This window comes from Cyanistes caeruleus, chromosome 3, assembly GCF_971803275.1.
Source record: "Cyanistes caeruleus chromosome 3, bCyaCae1.hap1.1, whole genome shotgun sequence".
Taxonomy (NCBI): domain Eukaryota; kingdom Metazoa; phylum Chordata; class Aves; order Passeriformes; family Paridae; genus Cyanistes; species Cyanistes caeruleus.
Genome location: NC_141703.1, coordinates 91,635,466 through 91,657,042, shown reverse-complemented (window position 1 = coordinate 91,657,042; position 21,577 = coordinate 91,635,466). Strand labels below are relative to the sequence as shown.

The 21,577-nt window shown below is 43.0% G+C and overlaps 1 protein-coding gene and 1 long non-coding RNA gene across 3 annotated transcripts in view; both read right to left on the bottom strand.

The window, feature by feature from the left end:
- Positions 1-21,577, bottom strand: part of LSAMP (limbic system associated membrane protein) — a 977,049-nt gene that overhangs the window by 735,620 nt on the left and 219,852 nt on the right. The gene's annotated exons all lie outside the window — the stretch shown is intronic.
- LOC147654348 (uncharacterized) lies at positions 7,390-21,043 on the bottom strand. The gene is made up of 2 exons (XR_015284992.1): positions 20,948-21,043; positions 7,390-13,482 (listed from the first exon to the last, which is right to left on the bottom strand). It is a non-coding gene; the product is annotated as an uncharacterized LOC147654348 (long non-coding RNA).

The window sequence follows — 21,577 nt, the reverse complement described above, 5'->3', positions numbered from 1 at the left end:
AATAGCTTTACCCTTGAAGGATCAGAGAAGAAGAGGTGGTCTTAAATTGACAGAAGGGAGTCAATAAGCCTCCTTTCATTAGGTAATGACTCTGCCTGCACTGTACTCAGATTTAACAGTAAGCCCCTTCCATAAAGTCAAATAGTTTGGTTTGGCTCTATGTGTGTGTACGTTAAGGAAAGAAATAGATCAAATTCAAGAAAGTGCTGAACACTCCTGCCCTTTGCTTTGTTGGTTATTTTTCCTCCCTGGCAACTGGCCTCCCTCCGAGAATGCTGGCTTGCGGATGAAATGAAATACAATACAACTGTATTTTGTATAGCATCTCTCAAGTAAACAGGATCACAATTGCTCTGCGGGCTAAGTGATAAAAAACAGCACAGAGAGAAGGAAATTAAGAGACAGAAATGATGGAAGAAAAACAGCTGCTTCCACAGGAAGGAAGCACAAGTCCATGGCTAAGGCTCTGGGTTGGGAAATGGCAGGCACAGGCTTAGTTCTCAGAGCCGCCAGACTTCATTCTTTGACCTTGAAGAACCTGCTTGACCTTACCAGGGCTCAGTTTCCAGTGCAAGACTTTTGCTTGTTAACTCTTCCCTGCCTTGGGAAGTCAGAGATTACTGCATTAAAGCCCATGGGGTGCTCTGACAGTACTCAGGCAAGGACTTACATGGCTGGGTGGGTAGAAGTGTGCTAGAAGGTAGCGGCACACAGCGTGATTTGAATCTTTGAACCCAGTGAGATGGGAGGAGGTGTCAGCCATTCTATCCCTTAAAAGCAGTTTCACTCTAGGGAAAGATATTAAAGAACGGAGTAGCTGCCAGTGACAGAACTGTCTGAGCATGTTAAATTTGGGTAGCATGTGGTACGGCGGTCATTTATAACCATGACGCTAACAGTACAAAACATATTGCTTATCACTATCAGAGGGTTGGGAAGGATGGCTAGAAAAATGCCTTGCAATCTGCTGCTGAGCAGCTCAAATACGGAAAAGCATGAGAAGTGATGACCCAAATGGCTAATGAACGTGTTTCATTACATGTTGACTGTGAACAGCAGGCTGACATAATACTTTTCAAAATAAGACATGATTTTGAAAGCACTTTATTTTTTGTTTTTATTTTTTTTTTTTTTGAGCAACCTACTTGTCTGTTTCAGTGAACAGGGGTCTGGTGTGCTCTTCAGGCTGGCTGTGGAGAGGAGAAGCTGAAGCATACCCCACAAATACTGATTTCTTGAGATACATCTATTTCCCTCTGTATTCAATACCCTTCACAAGTTCAGTCTCCTGTTCTGCTTTGAGGTGAGTAACTAAAAATGTATGGGCAGAAAAAGTGAAGGCACAAGCAGATGTTGGCTGGGACATGTCCTTTTCAAAGGACAGAGGGGGAAAACCTAGATATTAGGATATTAGGACATCTATATGGGACTTGAGTAGCTCTCCTCCCTAATTTTCCTTCCATTTCCATGTCCATTATCCTTTTCCCATTAAGTTTGTTCAAAGCAGAGCCACGAATTAGAGTGGTTAGCTGCTGAGAGAGGGCCTTGCAGAGAACAAAGGGGAAGTTGCTGGACCAGGTTGCTGCTGTCCCTGGAAGCAATGGGCCAGGGGTTGAGCCACCCAGAGCCTCCAGCTGCAGGGAGGGCCGGCTCCATGCTTTCCTGCCACATCCTTCCCTGCCCATCAGCCACAGGACTCATATAACAATGCTGGGAGGAACCTGACCCCAAATAGCACAGAGGGGGCTCCAAGGCACGGGACTGCTGACAGTGCACACCTCCAGAGGACCTTGCTCTTCACCCCTGCCTACCTGCACTGTGTCAAGGCCCTGGAAGAGTCACAGGACCAGGCTGATAGGACACCTCACATAGGATACCTTTCCTCCTGTCCTCCCCAAGGCCCCAAGTCAGACCCAACTCATGGAGTAGGAGCAATGTTTTCCTCAGCTTCCAGAAGTAGCGTGCATGAAGTCAGAAACATCTCATGTGCATCTCTATAGCAACGAGATCAGGCCCAGTGTGGAAAATGAGGGGCAACAGGAAAAAATACAGGAGAGGGCTCTGCAGACAAGGGATACTTGCTTCTGCCTTGGCTGGTATCACACAGCATAAACCAATAGGAGCAGGTAGGAGTGACATCCACTTCTGTCACTGTTGGGGTGGAGAAAGGCCTGCATATTGAGCAATGTCTGCCCCCCAGACATTAGAGTTTTTATTATTTAATTGCAAAACCACACTGGTCTGAGAGCCCAAATCACAGCTGCAGTGAGGTCATAATCTTTACACTGGTATTTAAACCTTTGCCCTGGCTGCAACAGAGTCTGAGATCCATCACCCTGGGACCCTCCTCTACCCCATTCCCATTTTTCAGAATGTGGTGAGAAATTCAGAGTTCCCGCTGTGCCTGAGAAGTAGCTTCCATTGTCTTCTCTTCAAGTGTCCCCAAAGTGGCTAGGTAGCAAAAATCATTAGAAAGCTAAAATACTGACACTTTGAGGAAAACCGTCTTTCAGGGGTGTGGGTACTACTGGGACCAGATCACATATCTTGTTCTAGTAGTACACATGACCCTGATTTTCAGGCTGACTCCTTCTACCCAAGGCTCTACAGAAATGATTAAGAAACTGCTACCTAAGTTGCTAAGGGGAAGGAGGTTCTTTATATGACAGCAGAAAGTTTTGACATTGAGGGGAGCTCAAGTCTGATATAGCCCCTCCAGGTGACTGTAAATTATTTTTTTATGCATCTTTCACTACCTTACTTAGTGAACACAGTCAAATATTGTGGCCATCCTGCCTTCTTCCCTACCACCCTCCAGATGGGGCCATCTGTATAGTTTGCACCCTGGAAGAACCATGTCTTAGCAGATGATGTCTTTCTCCATGGTCTGGCTTTGAAATTCAGCATTTCAGCCTCTGTCAGCAACATCTGGACTTCATCCCTCCTTGGCTGTGCTCATGCCACTGCTTCTTGCAGTAATGCAATCAGAGTTAAGCTTTTTTCCAGATTCCCCGCTTAACCTCAGGCAGACCTGTGCAGCTTTAAGTAGCATATTACAGTAATGAGGGGCTATGATTATTTCTAAGAATATGCCCTCCTTCCCATTAGTAACCCACCATGACAAGCAGCTCTATCTTCTCTGCTGCCACCAGTCACTAGCAGGCCACTGGGGCTGCAAAGCAGGACAGAGCAGCCTGTCATAAAGAAAAAGTGAGAGGAGAGTATAAACTGGGAGAGAGGGTGGGGGAAGGAATAAGCATTGACAGTCAAAATGTGAAAAAGATGAAATGCAATTTTTCTTCAAATGCCTGGAGACAAGACAGATCTCCTGGCTTCCTTCCCCTCCCTTGCCCTCCTGCCTGAAAAGAGAAGAGGTAGTTAACATAGGAAAACCCCTCAAATAAGCCCTGACAGCCACATATTCAGAAACTGATGGCATTTCCCTAAACACTGTTTGTAAAATGGTAATTATCCAGCAGGCAGTGACAGCTGGCACTTAGCACTGAGAGAGAACATGAGCGGACAAGAAGAAAGGGATCCTGCTGTAACTGAACAAAGGGTAAAGAAATATATAAAACATAATCAGAAAAAATACAAAAATTGCTGGCTGTGCTAATAGGTCACCTCAGCTTCTTGGTTCATCTTGAAATGACTGAATTTGAATGTAAATTCACACTGACATCCTTCAAATCATTCCACTGGCAACAGCACCTCTGAGGGGAGCAGCAGCAGCAAACCCAAGGGGTTGAGCACAGGGGTACAAAACTGGTGGCCAGCTTTGTCACCAAGTGTCTGGAGTACCCGTTTTCCAACTTGTGTCACAAGATCAGCTGTTGGGAATGAAAGTTTCTGGGTAAACATTTTCTCCCTACTTCAGACCAACTCAGCCATGCCACAACATGGCAAAATGGAATCCTTCACTGGAAATATCTAGACTGGACAAAGCACCAGGCAATGTGCTTGAGTTGGATAGAGACATGTCTAGGCAGATCTCCTTTGCTGTTAAACAAAAAAAAACACTTCCAGAATACTTTTTTAGTGCAATGGAGGAGCCTGACAGTTCAGATATCAGGTCTGACATATCTCCTGTATATGCTTGGGTAGGGCTCTCCTTTCTTTGCCTTGATTCTTTGTTTACAAAATGGATTATGTGTTGTTCTTGCTATGCCATATGTTCAAACCAAGGCCTTTTTCCAATTATGTCCTACCCAAAATTTATGAGGCCAGGGTCCTGGACTGGACTTGAGCCCTTAAACATGATCAGTAATACACATGAAGATATCTTCCCCCATACGAAAGTCACACTATCACAACAGTCACAGAGAATAACTGAAGAAGAATGAAAATAAACTCATTAATGTTTTACTAGGTGTTGCTATTACTTGGTCCATCACAGCAAATGACCTCTAAGCTTCTTTTTATGCCATATTCTCCTTGGTGCCAGGTTTGTATGTTAATAATTTTCTCAGCACACATGCACATTTAAAATAAGATAGATTTTCTCTGCTGCAGACAGATACACCTCTTTACAGTAATTCATTATGCTACTATCTCCAAAGCTGTTTCTTTGAGAAATATATGTAGAGACTTGTATTAACAGTGTAGAGTTTTCATGATGATAACTGATGATTTGTTTGACTAGGTCTCTTACATATCAATCTAACTATTTTGTAGTTTGCCTGTGATTTATTTTTGACCGTCTTAATAAAGTTCCAATATTACTTTCAGTAATCAATCTACTTTCTCTAAACTACTGTTAAATTCTTTTTTTAATTGAGTGAGAGTTTGAGTAAAGAATTTATCCCATAAAAGCACTGATCTGAAAGTTATCAATATATTTCTAAATGTCCAAGTACAAGTAAATTGAAAAGTGAGATTTTTACCATCAGTTGACATTTAAATATATGCATGTTTTCAAGTACAAAGTAATTACTTTAAGCAGTAATAGCGCATTTCTCATAAGATATATTAAAGAAACACCAACAATGAAATTGCTAATGTTGCAATTTAATTATAAACCCTTCTATATGCCAGCACATCTTCACTATTATTATTGTTGCCAGTCTTGATCTGTAGCATGCTGTCTGACGCAATTTACTATGCTTTTTTTTTTGTGCAAATTGCTTTCATAGCTTCTGTTTATCTGCCATATATGGGAAAGCATGGATGCACAAAAGATGATACATAACAGTGATTAAGGTTGAAAAAAAAAAAATATGAGAGCAACACTGTGTTCTCTGAAAACCTCTATGGAGCCACACACTGAAAGGGTAGAATACATACCTGCAGGAGACCAGCAGCAAGAGCAATAGTTCAGCTGTAATTTTGGAAAGCAATTTTAGTGTAGCCATTATAAGGCAGGTCCAAATGATTTTGGAGTAAACATGAATATTCATTATCAATGTTAATGCATTTACCACAGACTCCTTTGTTTCCATGCAAGGTTTCACATACAATCTAGCTTGGCTATCCCCTGACTTAAGCACACTGAAATTTAACAGTTTCTTAATACAACATTTAGCTTCATTGTTATTAAAGATTAGAAAGGAAGAGCTTAGATCACCTAGGACTTCTCCCTGAGGGAAGCACTGAGACATTTCACCCATAAATTCCCCATTTCTGACTCAAAACCTTATGAGTGAAGCAAAGAAAGTATTTTAGAAAGACATCGATGATGATTTGAAAACTGCAAGTGATGTAGAGCTAAGCACATCCTTGGGTAATCTAATTTATTTTATGAAATGAATACGAGCAATAAAGAGATTCCTGTACACACATGTGCACACACTCATACACCCAAAATAAAAGCACCTTAATGATCCTCTCTGTCACAGTAACAGCTAGTACCAGTCACTGGCTTTGGTGACTGTCCAAGCATATTCACTGCTGATGGAGGAAACCTTTCCTGGTTTTGCCCTCTAAAACATACCTGGCACTCAGCACAAGCACTTAACCCATATTAATTTCACAAAGCACTCCTAATGCTGCTGCAAGTTCAGGAAGATGCAGCACATCACCATCACCAAGGTTGCTGTCAGTGTCTGTGAGTTATTTCTGTTGTTGCTGTCAGATGGCCGTGATGCCTTGTTCAGCTCTCATGTGGGACTTGCAGAGAAGTGGGTGCAAGTTAAGTCACAAGGAGAGGTGCAGGCCAACTCAAGCTTGTCCTGTGCACAGCTCTAGATTATCAGATGTGAAGCAGATCTGTCACCCACACAGCAGAGTTGATGCTCCACCTCTTGTCAGGCATCATATACCCGTGGGACCAGTGTGTACATCCAAAATACGGACCTCTTTCAAACCCAGACTGGGTGATTCCCCACAGTTCTGTTACAGAAAGTAAAATCCTCCTCCTGCCTGCCCTTCTCCACCCACAGCTCTCACCAGAGGACAGGCAGGAGGAGAAAAGTGCAGTAAGCATGAAGGGCATGTGTGCACATGCTCAGGCACAGGTGCAACAGCATGAAAGTGCACACAAGTGTATGTGAAATGAAGACAAAGAGGCAAGAGAGCACACTGAAAAGGATCAGCAATTGGGAAGTAAATATGGATATGTAAGAGAAATGGATCAAGAGGGAGTAAATTGGAAAGAAAGAGAGAGAAAGCATTTGGAGGACTGACAGTATGGACTAGGAGACATCCAAGCTCCAGGTACACATGGAAACATTAGGAATTGAGCACAAACACACACAAGCATAGCCCCACACACTGAAATAAGTACAACTGACAAATCACAGACTCATCTGGATGAGAAAAGACCTCTGGTGCATCATCCAGGCCATTGCTGCACATTGTGGCAGATCTGATTACACCTAAACCATCCCTGACAGATGGGTGACTCATCCCTGCCTAGAATATCACCAGTGCTGGTGGCTCTATAGTGTGCCTTGGCAGTCTGCTCTGCCACCAAACTGTTCCTAGAGTTATAAAGATCTCCCTGATATTTTTTTACTAACTGTTCCCTGTTGTACCTCAGGACCATTATGTCTTAGGCCTGTTTGTACCAACCACTGAGAAAAATGGATCCCCATCCTCTCAGTAGCATTTCTTTATGGATTTGCAGGCAGTGATTACATCTCCCTTCACACATCTTTCCTCCTCAATGAATACATACCAGCCTCCCTAATCTTCTCATTTATGCTATACTTTCCAAACCTATCATTTTTGTCACTCTTCCTGGGGCTTCTTTCAACCCATTGTGGCTTTGGGCTGAGTGGAGACAGCATTAATTCAGCTTCCTGCCTCTTACCTGTGCCATGTCCAGTCACGAAAGGTTGAGGACTGGCTTTATTTTCTTTCCTGAATACCATTTTGCTTGCCTGAGTACCTCTGGCTTTATCCTCCTGAAAGATTCTGTTATGTGCAGAGAAAAACACACACACGTGTGAGTGCAGACCTGCACACCTATTTTATGTTTTTTATATATTTTTATTTCATACATTATACACATTGATATAAGCTCCTTGCCTAGCAGCGGTTCCAACATTAAAAGCTGGCTTAAAAGATTAGCTGGTGATGAAGAGTACCTGAATTAGAGAATGAGGAAGATGACAATACAACATTACACACTGGAAGAAGCCCCATTTGATGGCATCCTGATGGGGGACTGAACACTGAATATTATTCAAAAAAGTGCAGACCATATCCATTTCACAGTGCTCATTTATCTTCCAGACCCCTGCACACTGCATGTATCATTCTCCCCTCCTCCTTTAAAGCCTTCACTTACACAACTGGTTAGCCTAGTACTCAACAGGTCTGCCCCCCATTGTTAAAGTGATGTGCATGAATGGTTTCTACACAATGCAAAAATGCCTTTGGCACTATGATTTTAGTTGCAAATGGATAACCTACATGAGGAAAAAATCAAGAAAGGAAGGACTGAGTAGGTCATTTGAGATATTATGCAGCTGCCTCCAATTGCTCACTTCAGCTCCTGAAAAGCCTCTTGGGGATTGAATTAGAAGATGGACCTTTAAAAACATCTGGAGAGAATATCCACTCAAGCAGCCAAGAATGCCATAGCATTTCCTTTATGGATTTCACAGAGAGAGCAAGTCCCAAGTAAAATGCATAACAAACACAACACATCAGGCCTTGGTGAAAAGGCATTATGACAATAAGGTGACAATCAGTTCAAAGAGTCCCTTCTTTCCATCTACAATCAGCTACTCACAAAAGCATGCCATTTCTATACCTGACAGCCTGACCTGAAGGTCAGCACTGTGCACACTCTACCAAGGCACCACTTATTTGCCCCTTCACACTTGAGAACTAGAGGGTGTGATGAACAGATAAGACTTTGGCTCTAGGGATTGTGAGACAGAAGCCAAGCTCTGAGACAGTCATCTGTAAGCAGTTATAGCTACAGCCTTATTGCCAACGACAGCAAGTTATAGATGTGTCTGTGTGGCAGACTAATGGTCAATAATATTTCTTTTCAATACCCTACAGCAACATCAAGCCAAGCATGGTGTTTATTAAGTTTCATGGAATTTCCTGTCGGTTCTAGAATCTGTAAGGGTTTACCCAATTGCACCAGTCTTAAAAGAAAATCTGAAAAATCAGTTAAGAAATGGAGAAGCATCTCATTCCTCACAATGAAAAGAATATGAGATGTAAAATGTCACCGCTTTGATGTGCTGGCAAACTTCCTGGAATCAGTCAACCAAAGATAACTATGTTTATAAATATTTGAGATATGAAGATACTGTATATAGATTGCATTTTTATTATTATTATAAAAGTGTTTGGGCTTTTTTTAAAAAAAAGCCGTAAAGAAATAGCTCTGCAGTATATTCTAAATACATACATTAGAGTGTTTTGTGCTGTGCATAGCATGTTTTAATAAGGAAGAACCTGAATTCTACTTTCTTTCTACCCCTTGATCAGAGCAAAATGACTATTCCCTTCTCAACTTCTCCCAGCAAGAAGTGCTAGAAGGCTGGTGGAACAGCACTGAAGTTGCCAGCAGCTCTGGCAGCACAGGTGAGCAGCACTATGAACATCCCTTTATCTTCAGGCTTTGTGCTGCTGACCCATAACCCTGGTATCTAAGATTCTCCCATGTAAAATCAATAGCAATAAAAAAAATTCCTTGGAGAATTCATGGAGTCCCTCAGATGATATAGGCAGGACTGAGCGGGAGAAATAGCTGGGGATGACTAAAGCTTGTTTCTGTTGCTTCTGACTGGTTTTATTCAGGCTCAGGACTTGCTGCTCCTAGAACTCCACAATCCAGATAATTGCTCTTCTATTCTTTTTACAACTGACATTTCATTCTTAAGACAGGAAAATTGCTGAAATGAAATAGAAGTGGCTCTCACAGCCGTGTGAATTCTGTTCCTGCCCAGCTGGCCTCCACGCTATGCCAGTCTGGGGCTTTTCACACCCAGCTCTGCCAACCACTCGGCAGCATTCCCTTCTTTTCCTGGCCTCAGGCAAGCTCATCTGCACCGGTCTGCCTGGGGATGAACCTCAGCTGCATCCTACAACCACACTCCATCCAAAGCCTGGCCCCTCTGCAGTCCCACTAAAGCACCCTGATCCTGAGCAAAAGCCCCTCCTGCAATTCCCATTCCTGTGTAAATCCATTCCTGTTTAATTGCTGGCTCTCCTATCTTGCGGCTTTATTGACACCTACATTTTCATTTGTCATCTTTTCGTGATTCCCAGCCTTTTTCCCATTATTCCCTGTAACAACAGACAGCATGCCACAACCAATTTCATTTCCAGTCAGCTTTCTGAACCTCATCTGAAAAACAAGTATTACCCCACTAGAAAATCTACCTGAAATCTATTGAGCTGCCTGTCAACTGGCTCCATGAAACACAGGTAAACATTTACGGCACAGTGTTTGCAATAATCACCCTGCGGAGCATTAACTCCCTGTCATTTGAATCCTGGATTAATGGTGCCAATTGGTGTCAGCCCTGGCTGGTAATCAACCTGTTCCCATCCACCAGAAGGGTCTCTCCAAGCACAGGGAGTCTTTCTCTTGCCTCTCTTATCATGACTTTTCACCCTCTGCTTCCTCAACAATTAGCCATTCACTCCACAGCCCAGGACTGCAGAGCCTGACCTGCATGGCAGTCGGCAGTAGCAGATACCAGTGAATGCCAGCATGTAACACCATTCAGTGCAGATGTAAGACTCATTGGGTATTTCACTAGGTAGTCAAACCCCCTCACAAAGTAAGGACATGGAGTCTACACAGAAACAGCTGGAGGGAGACCTTGCATCATTTCTCTGTTATTAAATATGACTTGCGTTGCATTCTTTAAGAGGATGAAGGAAATTTGTGCTCACATCTATATACATGCTTATTTGTGTTTGGGGGAATCAGGATTGCCAGCATTCAAGATCAATCAGCCCTCAACAGGGTTCAAGGTTTGGAGAATCATGCTTCATTTGCTTTCCCATTGTAAACGTTAACTAAACATAGCTCTGGGGAGAGGTGCCAGTTCAATAGCTCTGGAGATTACCCTGCCAAATTCTTTTTTCGGTCTCAGCACTGTAAACTCAGAGCGATTCCAACCATCAGCAGAGCTAGTCCAGAATTGCAGTCAGGGTGGATTTTGGTACTGCAACTCTCTGTTCTCACCCACAGTAAGAAGATGACCCAGTTTAACCCCACAGCAGTTCTCCCAGTGAGCTCAGAGAGATCCACTTTTAATCCCACAACAGATATGTTGGAGTCTGAGATACAGCACTGGCAGCAACGATGTTTGGTTTATCAAAGTGGAAGCCATAATATGTCCCCTGTATCACAAATGTGCCTCACATTTTACCACAATCCCTGCTGGAAAGACCAATCCTGCTTCACAGCTTGCATAAAATAAAGTCACAGTTAGCACCAAGGAGATGGACTTATGCCTAGTCACGCCCATTCGAACCAACAGATATCAATGGAAGGATAATTGCAGCAAAATCAAGTGCTCTAAACTAAGAACAGCAGAAAGAACTGGAGTATATGGATGTGGCCATGAGTGACCCTACGCAGTTATCAACAATATAAGCCTGCTGTACACTAATCTGAAAAGGACTATGGCATTCCCTGCTTCTCCCAGTTCACTTCAGAGTTGCCTGAACCTATGCTGAAATCTCCTAAACTGCAGCTCTTGTCTAGGTTTTGATTGTCTCTGCTCAAGGCATCAGTATACCTGAGGAGATCCAAGGTAGACCAGGTTTTCTCCAGACTTCTCTGAGTCACAGCCAAAAGTCCATAACCCCAAAGGAACATATAGCCCTCGTTTCCCAGTTTTCCTTTCCATTGGAAATGCTGATATTTAACCAGATCAGAGTCATCTACAGAGAGAAAATCTGACTCTCACAATCTGTTTTGAAATGAAGGAGTGAACTAGTTCACTGAACAATTCATTCTCTTTCTCCATGCCTTCATCACTGTGGACTTTCTGCCCTGCACATGTGATGATTTATGACGTTGACATCATCATTAAGCTCTCTCCCTATTTCACAAAAAGCCTTAAAAATAGAGTGTTTTGGCTCAGCAGTGTTAGGTGAGATTCAGAATTAAAGCAGCATGTGTTTGGAAGGGCTGCAGTCCATAAAAACCTCCTAACCTTTGGAGAGGCAGCCTATCATTTAGGATAAAGGATGGGTGTATTTTGCCACCTTTGGTGTGGAGTGTAGATGTTTCTAGACCACAGTGGTCTAAAAGCTCACCACAGTGAAGAATGGGACTTGAAAATTTCTACTAAAAGCAGATAACCGTAACAACTCTCTTTGCTCTCCCATCTTGTGTCCATAAGTTTCCAAAAACAGAGACTTTAATCACCATTGAACCTTTCCTTAGCCCCTTTTTTGTGTATGTAGAGTTGCCTGGAGGAGACAGGGAATCAGTTTTCTCTGTGTGGAGCTCTCATGTGAGCACATGCAGAACATTATCTTCACTCCTGAGCACCTCATTATGCAAAATATATTGACAAAAATGAACAAGAGCAGAGCAACAAAACAGTCAGATAATTAGAGCAGTCAAAGAATGAAAGGGTCAAATATGCCTGTTGTGGCCGTGAAAAGGAGACAGGATATCAATATGAATAAAACAAAGGGAAAAAAAGCAAACACAGACCAAACCTGAGACAACCTCACTGATGGCAAGGTACGGCAGTAGGTTGTGGAATGTCTCCTAAAGAATGAAACTGGGTCCTTGCTGCTAGAAAACATTTCAGAGGAAACCCAGCTCAGCACCCAAGAGGCAGGCCTGCCCTGCAGCAGGGGCCAGCTACAGTTAGCACTCCTTGCGCTTTCAAATGGATGCTCCCATCCGTGTTTCATGTCCCGAGCTCACAGGCAGCCTGCCACTGTGCAGATGTTTAGCAGATGTCATCTCCCTCCGGCAGTTAGAGTGATTTCAGGATGAGATGGTAATTAGTCCCTGAAAGGCTGTGTGCAGAATGCAGTAGGGTGCAGTATGTTGCACTCTGGTGCAACTGAGAGCCCAGGCTCATCCAGGTAAAATGTTAAGCCATTGCGATGAAGCAGGCTGATTTCTCAATGCATTTATGCACACTCACTCCTTGAGTTGCTGCTGAGGAAGCTCGAGGAGAGGATCCACTGAGCAGCACTGTCAGTGGATCCTGACATCCAGTCCCTTATCCTGTGCAGGACAGCAATCAGCACCAGACACTTCAGAGAAGGTAAAAATGCACCATGTGGACAGAACAGCTTGTCCCTCTATGCCAGTCTTTGTCCTGGGTTTTGAGACCTAGAGAAGCCTTAAACCTTACTGACTGCATATGGCTGGCTCTCCTTCCCAGAATGTACTCTTCTTGATTAGGACAACTCTGAATACTCTCAGTGGATATAGGATCTTTTTTATTTTGAGTCCTGCTGAAAGATGGCTATTGATGATGTTACAAGACAATGATTTCTCCAGCCAACCTGCCTATTACAGGAAAAAAAAATACTACTTTTTCATCCTGTAGTGTCATCGAACATCTCCTTGCTCTTTCATCTGAAAACTGAAGCACTCTCCTATGAACATACAGACTCTTACATATCCCTTCTTCTTAGCAACATACAAGCTCTGTGGGTCCCAGACTTTCAAAGAACTTTCTCTTTGCATGAGAATTCTCCCAGGCACATCATTATTCCCATCACTTGGCTCTCAGATATCTCTGGTCTGAGACGTGGCCAGTCCTGCACACATTTTGTGCAAGTGAGGTGCCAGCACTGGCAGTTTGGGATCGATCCACCCCCCACCACATTAACATGCTGCAAAGATGTCCCACAGTCCCTGCTTCTCTCTGCTTTGAGAAGCAACACAGCAGTGCTCTGGCAGTCTCTGTCTTTCCTGTGGCCTTCTCAGCCTTTGTAGTTATTACTCAGGCCTTCCCTTCCTATGCCCCACTCTTGGTGCTAATGTGGTGTGCATTCAAGAAGTGCATAAACAAAGGATGTAATTACTGTGCCTCCATTTTGGGAGTGGATATATAAGTGAGTGGCCTTTTCAGGGTATTCCTGTGGAAAAAAAAAATGTGTTGTGTCTTCACTAAAACCATCTATTAGACTTTTCCATTATAATCAATAAATCAGTTCCCTTTTTATATGGTGATGTTGGCTCAGCTGTGATTTTCTGATGACAAAATTCATTACTCAATTGTCTCATCGCTTCCTTTCTAAGTTCAAAAACATCCATTAGCACCACTATGTGAAGCCCCATTAATCTGCTTTCATTATAATAATGTTCTTATTCTTTCTTAGCATCTTTATTGCATCCCACTCATCCTTGTTGTCTCATAGGAGCTTTTAATTAATGCACTAAGAACTGATATAAAGAACCAGCTTTTTAATTTATTTTTTTTTCTTAGATCTAGCATTTTTGGTTACTGGACAGAATTTAACCGTATTTACTCAGGTGACCCTATTATAGAATGGAGAGAGCTGGCACATAATGTAGTCTGGATGCTTCAGAGCTGACTGGATTTTGCAGGGGAAGGTACAGTCGAAATAACTTTTTACTGGCTCCATGTATTCATTTGCTCTCATTCTGCTACTGTCTCCTGAAAAACCTTTTTCAGAATGGGAAGGATCTGTCACACCTATGCAATTCTGTGTCTGGACTTTGATTTGTTTCATAATGCAAATCAACAAATGTACCCTGCAGCAAAAGAAGCTGCTGGAGGGCTTCAAACTAAGGTGACAATGATTCCTTAGTTACTGAAGGCATCAAAAATGATGTCTTACTCTCCTCCTTTGCCCAAAAACCTGAACCCTGACTTGTCACTTATACCATTCCATGAGAAAAGAAACTATAGTGCAGAATCACACAGATTTAGTGCTCCTGTTCTATTTCCCACCCTCTTAGTTTCTTCCCACCTGCAAGACTTAAGAAAACAAACAAACACTTGCTGTTTCTACAGCAGACATATACAGTGACTCAGACAGGCTGTGGTTGTTGTAAGGCGCCTGGGCCTCGAGTGAAAAAATGTATTTTTTAGTCCTACATCCAACAGTGCCTCTGGGGAAGCCCTTCCCTGGCCCCATTCTGTCTTCTGTTTGGGTCACCAGTGCTAGTGACGAGGGCTGTACCACAGTCCTGTCCCCTGCAGTGCCAACTGTGACGGGTCCCAGGTCACCACCAGGGTCTCTGGGTGTTAGGGCAGCACAGCTGAACTCAAAGACTCTTGAAAGCAGACTGCCACTTTCGTCCTGAAGATTTCCCCTACAGGCAGAGGAAGCTTTGCTGCTTCATACAGAGCACACCGTGGTCTCCTCCAGCACTCCGAACAGCATTTGCATCAGTCCTCACAGGGCTCAGCTCAGCCCCCCTTATTCCAAGGTGCTAAGCCCTTGTGTGCAGCTCAAGCAGCTGGGAAGGAATCTCCACACGCAATTCCAAGAGGCAAAAACAGTTTTCTTGGAGGCAAGGGCTTGGAACTGGTTTCTGGCAATTTGACTGTGTATATGCTACTTGAGAATTCCTTTCAGTGAAGGAAGATGGCATGCATTTGGGTGAGGGATTAAAACCAGATGAAAACTATTTGCCCTGTCCTTCCAGTGCGTGTTAGTGCAGGAGACAAGAAACAACAAATAAGAAATATTACATTCCCTTCCTTTGCTCCTCACAAAGGGACAAACAAAATTAGTGAACAATGGTTTTCTGGACTTCTCTAATGAAATCACCCCTGCACCTTAAACATTGTTAGTCAATGGAAAATTGGCATGTTTACTTCCTTCTAGGAGACCAAATGTAGAACTGCCTAGAAAAACAGGCAAACAAAGGGATACGTTGTGAGCTGATATCTCTGACAAGTCAGAGGGAAGAAAAAAAATTGTACACATATTATAAAATTTATCATTAAAAAATAGGAAATCCAAACCCAAGAACTTTGCATGATACTTCAAAAGAAAAGAAGGAAAGGGGAGGTGGAAGGGGAGAACAAAAGGAAAAGAAAATCTGTCAAGAATTTTCTCACTGCATCCAAAATGCCTCAGTGAGCCGAGATAGAGAAACAAGCTAATTACTGTCTTTCTTTTGCTCTTCCAGTTCTGAACTCCACACACAACATTTTTCGTGATTATTAATAAAGGAATACTTTCATCTCTGTCTTATTAAGAGTTCTGGGGGTAGGAGAACAGTATCTGACAGATACCATATGGGATAGGGTGGAAACAGGAGGGAACAAGGAAAAGGAAAATAGAAGCAAGGAGGTGACTTAGAAATACCTCCACAGTTCCTAGGGTGTAAGTCCAAACTACTGGAGCTTTCCATATAACTGGAGCAATTTCTGCTCTTCTATACTCTTCAATATTTATTTCCAAGGTTCTGAAGCTTAGGGTGGCAGGGAACAAGATGTGTCCTCTGCATGAATAAAGGGTCTCTGCGTCCATAAAAAGCCATGTCCAACCCTTGAGAAGTTAGGGAAGCTGTGGGACAAGACATGAAAAGCATGGGCAGAACCCAAGGCCAGGAATGCAATCAGAGCTGACACTGGCTGAGATGGTAAGGGGAGCCTCAGCTGGGAGCAGGACAGGGGCACTGGCAGACCTGTGTGGAGAGACCTGGTCTGGATGCCAATCAAAACAGAGATCCACTGGTTTGAAGGAGCTTCATATGGCTCCAAACCACGCATGATTCAACCCTGAAAGGCTTTGCTTTCAGGTCCTCACTTCCTCAAAAATCGCAGTGCTGGAGTTAGAAAAATGGCAGAAATTCTTACAGTGCAGCCTATATCCCCTTTAGGGGACTGAATATTTTCCCAGTTTGGAAGAGCAGCCTAGAAGAGATGCTTATTTGAATAAGCCAATGTAGATGCCAGGAACCAGAAGGCTCAGAGCAAGAGCACCAGCTCACTGAATTATGCCTGTACTGCACACGACCAGTTTAAGCGCCTGCCTAACTCTTCACAAACACAAAATCATTCTCTGCTTTCACAGTGCCACTGTCTGTCTTGCATACAGCCTTTGCATCGTATCTTACCAGCACTGCAGACCAAGCTAAGCAGGAGATAGCAGACCCTTGGGTGCAGACCCCTAAACCTGTCTGACAGCTACTCGCTCATAGTAAAACAAACCTTTTTTCTTATCATCCATGAGACACTGGCCAAAGATTATGGTGGGGAGAGACATAGAAACTGTCAAGTATTTTTACCTGTGATTATAATGTCAATATTCAAACTCCCTCCAGGCTATAAATCCTCTTGAGCAAATGGAGATGCACAAAATACTGTATCATCTATTTCCCCAGACAACAGGAAATTTCTGCATGCACCACTCAGCACACCAGAGCTCTGTACCTAAAAGTCACTATTTGTTCAAATCAAACCCTCATCTGCTGGGGTTTCATCATTACACTTACCCAGAGGCAACAGCAGGTAATGCTCTGCCATTTACTACAACATCTTCCAAGAAATTCTTCATTACAGAGCAGAGCTTAATAAACACTGTTTTGCACAGAATGAAAAAAACCCCTCACATTTTAAATAAAATCTGTCCTTCCTATGGAGCACTGTGGGCTTTTAAGACATGCTTTGTAGTATGCATAAGGATCTTTGGATTAGTGGTTCATACCTTTTTTCTCCACAGACATTATAGATATTGCATGACTTAAAAAGACCAGCCTTGAAATGCAGCTGGTCCCATCAAATCCATTGCCATCACTAAGATTCAGCTCTGGTCCTGGCAATCTGCTTTGTAGCTGCAGGAAAGCCACGAGGAGAACCTGTCCCAGGGCATATACCTGGTAGAGATGCTCACTAATGCACTACACGTCTTCTATTCCTCGTGCTGCCAGAAAGATGTTGGCTGGATTTGGGAAAGGGCTAGTAAGTGTAAAAAAGAGAGTTGTCAGAGCATTTCATTGCCATGCCAATGACAATGTTGTGCTGCAGGATAGTTCATGAGAAGCCAGCCAGAAGGCTGCCATAATTTAAACATCCCTGGTCATCCCAAGAAGGGATGCTCAGAAGACTCCTTAAAAGCACTACTCCAAAAACCTTGGTTGTTTTAAAGCACCTTCTACCTCCAACTAGATCAATTTGTAGCTTATGTCACAAAACCAACAGCAAAGATAGGCAGGGAATTTTCAAGTCTTGAAGCTGTTTTCGCTTGTAGAGAGCCGTGTAAGCAAATAAAATAAAAACTCCACACTCCAAATGTCAGTCACAATTATCCCTCTACCCACCCATACTCATGAACTTCCTCACATTGAGTCTTCAGTATTGAGAGTGAACACTAGAGTTTTTCAAAAGAGATGAAAAATCTGGGCTACTCTGCTGCCACCACCACGGATACAGCAAATACTCAGAGGAATCTGCGTAAAAGAAAACCTCCTGAAAAGCTTCCTGAAAAATGACTGTTTATATTCTCTTTGGGTTAGGAGCGGCTAATAGGTGGCAGAACACTTCTTTGCAGAGTACAGAGCAATCACTGCTCTTACATAAAACAAGAGTTAATGATTCTGCTGATTTACAACCTATTTTCCACTAATACATCCAGCAGTGAATTCTCAAGAGCCTTTCACCGTACGCAAATCTGGAATACAGGACAGTGATAAAGCTATGTTTAGCTAGAAGACGAGAAAACAAATTATAGGTAGGAGCCAAAATTTCAAATCTAGGTTAACTTGTTAATGCCTTGTAACATTAAAAAAAAAAAGAAAAAAAGAAAAAAAAAAAGGCAGTTTGACTAATTTTCTTCGAGCTATATGGAAAAAAAATTCCCTCTTGCTTTCAAAGTAAACCCAATAGGGATCAAGGCACATCAATTTTGCTAATGGAACCCGGTTGCAGCCTTAATTATTATTATCTCTTTGTGATAGATTAGCCATTTACCCAGATTATATAGACATAGTGAGATTAGATTAGATAGCCTAGGCTCCATATGCTTTTTCTATCTCCCTGTACAATATAGCAGTCAACTAGCTGAATCCCTGCTTGTGCTCCTGGTAATGAGATATCTTGCTGCATTTACTTTAAACTCTGTTTTCAATAAAAATTGATCAAGTTTCAGAAAGAAGAGGTAGTGAAAGAGGTATTTAGATTTGAGGGTTACCCTAATTTCAGAAGCCTAATAATGATGGGATGTAGGACCATGCAGCACTCTTCAAGGTCAGCTGTTATTTTCACAGCAAGTGAGCAGAAGTGAAAAGACTAACAAATGCAAAAGAGCCATTGCAGGTCTCCAACAAAGGTGTATCAGCTGACAGGATCCTACAAGGAAATGGGGACACTTCAGTTAGCAAGCTGTATGGGATACAATTTCTGTGTAAGAACAAACCCTGGGATTAAAAGAGCAAGCTTGGATAAATCTTGTGGGATTCTGAATGTATTTAATGGGGTGCAGCCAAGTTCTCTTAACTGAAAGGGCAAAGAAGAAAATCTCTGTCCTTATTGGGCTTGCAAGGTTACTTCAACCCCCCAACAGGCTTTACTATCATGGGATGAGATAATAAGAGAAGAAAAGTTTTCTTCCTTTTTTAACATCTGAAGCTTGGAAAGCAAGGATGGAAATGTTGCACAGATTTGTAATGGATATCCCTAACAATGATTTGAGTCAGAATGTCCAACTTTTTTTTTTTTTTTGACAAATAAATGTTTAATCTTCTGCCTGAAAATATTAGAGTTTTCAAGATAATTTTAAAAGATAGGACTTTTCCTCCAGAGCTTTTGTCCTACAGTATCCCTTCCTGTAGTATCCATTCCATATCAAACTGCAAACATGGATATGTTTGTGCCTTGCACAGAGAAACCTGCATTCTGAGTGTTCTCTTTTGGGAAAGGTTGTAAGGCAATTCAGCATCAAAGGCTGGAAAGAAATATAAATCCCTTCATGGCATTTGTAAGGTCTTGATTCTGCCCTGAGACTTCTTCTGCAAAAAAAATCAACAGTAGCAAACCATAAGGACAGCATATCACCTCCTTATTCCAAGAACACCTGACTTAACACTAAGAGCAACTACACTCCAAATTCTTTTGTTCATTTTGCATATGAAAGCCACAAGAGTCTGGCCACGTGGAGCAGTTTTCATAGAGGAAAATGCCATCACATGCTTTATCCAGAGGCTTTTCAAGATTTTCTATTGAAAATTCTAGTTAACAAGTTTCTTCAAATGCATCCTGCTAGCTCTCATGGATTCTCCTGTTTGCCCCTTATGCATGCTGTATTTTTCTTTAAGAAACCAAATTCTGTTCCCCAGGTACTTCTCAGATAGAAATAAACTTCAGCAGGTTATTCTCATGGGAAAAACTGTCAAAAATTTGGATAAATGCTTAAAAATGGCATTTATTCAGCATAGGCCATCAGGATGTTCTGAAAAATGGAAGTACTAAGGACAGCTGGAGAAAGGTTATAAAATCAAGCTACATTGATTTTGCTCTCTGGTTCATTCTTCCAGGAGTCCCATGCTTGATGTTACACTGCACTCTGTGTTTGAGTTGGCTCGTTCCCTTCCTCTGTCCTGCCTCATTCCACCGCTTGCACGTACACCTGTCAGCTTAATTCCTTCAAAGATGGAAAAGACCAACATTGTTCCTTCTCCCTGCCTTGTAATAATGAAAAATTGCATGGGAAGACAGAGCAATGCATAGAGGGAGCTCTCCTACCCCCCCTTTCCAAATGGCTTCGGAGTGTGGAGCTGGGGGCTGCCACCCACTCACTTGATTAAAGTGCTTCCTGCTTTTGAGATTGCCTTTTTCTTTTTCCTTTTTATTTTTTATTTTTTTTTTTATTTTTTTATTTCCCAAGAGGTTGGGTGGGGCTCTGCTTTATTTCTTCCCTTCTTCGGGGCTTGATTGTTTATATTTTTCTGTTCTGAAAGCTGTGTGATTCACACTTTGATTTACAGTCTGTCCCAGGAGAGCCAGGAGACCCTAATGAAAGAGCAGGCTGCAGGGGTAATTAATACCTACCAGACATTCAACTGCACCATTAGCGAGCAATATGTGCCTCTGTGTGTGCCTGAGCCCTGGCAGCTGGAGATGCACAGACAGGGATGATGATACCCACTGGCACAGCCCCGAGCACCCTGCTAGCCACAGCCACTGACACCCGAGGAAAGGAGACACACCCAAACGAAATTTCCCTCACTGAGAGCAAAGCTGGAAGGGGGCCGGGGTCATGGTGAGATGAGGTAACTGCAGGAAGCCAGGGAATGGGCTGCCACTGAGGGATACGGGAGGGAGGCTGGTGCAGAGCATTGATTGGGGATGCTGCGATGGAGAGAAGTCGGGAGGGTGATGGATCACTCTTGCTGAAAACAAACAAAAACCAGGCAGCTTGCCAGGAACGGCTTAGGCCAGTTTCATTAAAACTCTTCATTCATCATGCTGAAACGAGGCGGTATTTGTTATTGCAGCCGTGGTGTGCTGGTGCAGGAGCTATTACGAGAGTGGGTGGCAATACAAGGAGGGGGCAGTGGGAGGAGATGGGAGGGTAATGAAGGATGGAGGCGACTGGGAGGCGACAGGGCTCAAGTATCACTTACCATCCACTGAAGGGACAAAAATCACCCTCTATCTCCTGCATGGATCTGGGCTGATAAGGCTTCACATCCATCCAGACAAATTTCCAGGATGGGAGAGGATTCCCTGTTTCCAGGTGAATTTATTCCCATCATTAGACCAAATAATGGCACCAAAACATGCTGGGGCTTGCTGTGGTGTCAGGCTCAGCTGTGGTCATGAATCCACTTAATGTCACCTCAGGAAATCCTAACAGCATGATGCTCAAATAAAAGCACTACACCTGCCTGGAGAGGGACTGGATGGATCTCTTACACCTTTTCCATCTCTGCAATCCGCATTAGATTCTGCACTCACTGCCCATGCATCCAGGGAAAGCAGAAACCTGCAGAGGTGGAAACTGCCTTGCTACGTGGCTGAGATCCCTCACCCCTGAGTTTACTCTCACTTTCCACTTCATTGCATCTCCCAGGCAGCTCTGAGGACACAAAGCACATCATCATCCCACACCAGGAGCTAGGGAGGGCACAGTGCCACCTGCAAGTGGCTGTGTGAGTGACCTTAATGGCAGCACCAAATCCCCTCCAAAGATGTAATCTTCCTGCCCACCTGCATCCAAACAAAACCCTCTCTGAACTTTTTCTTCAGGTTCC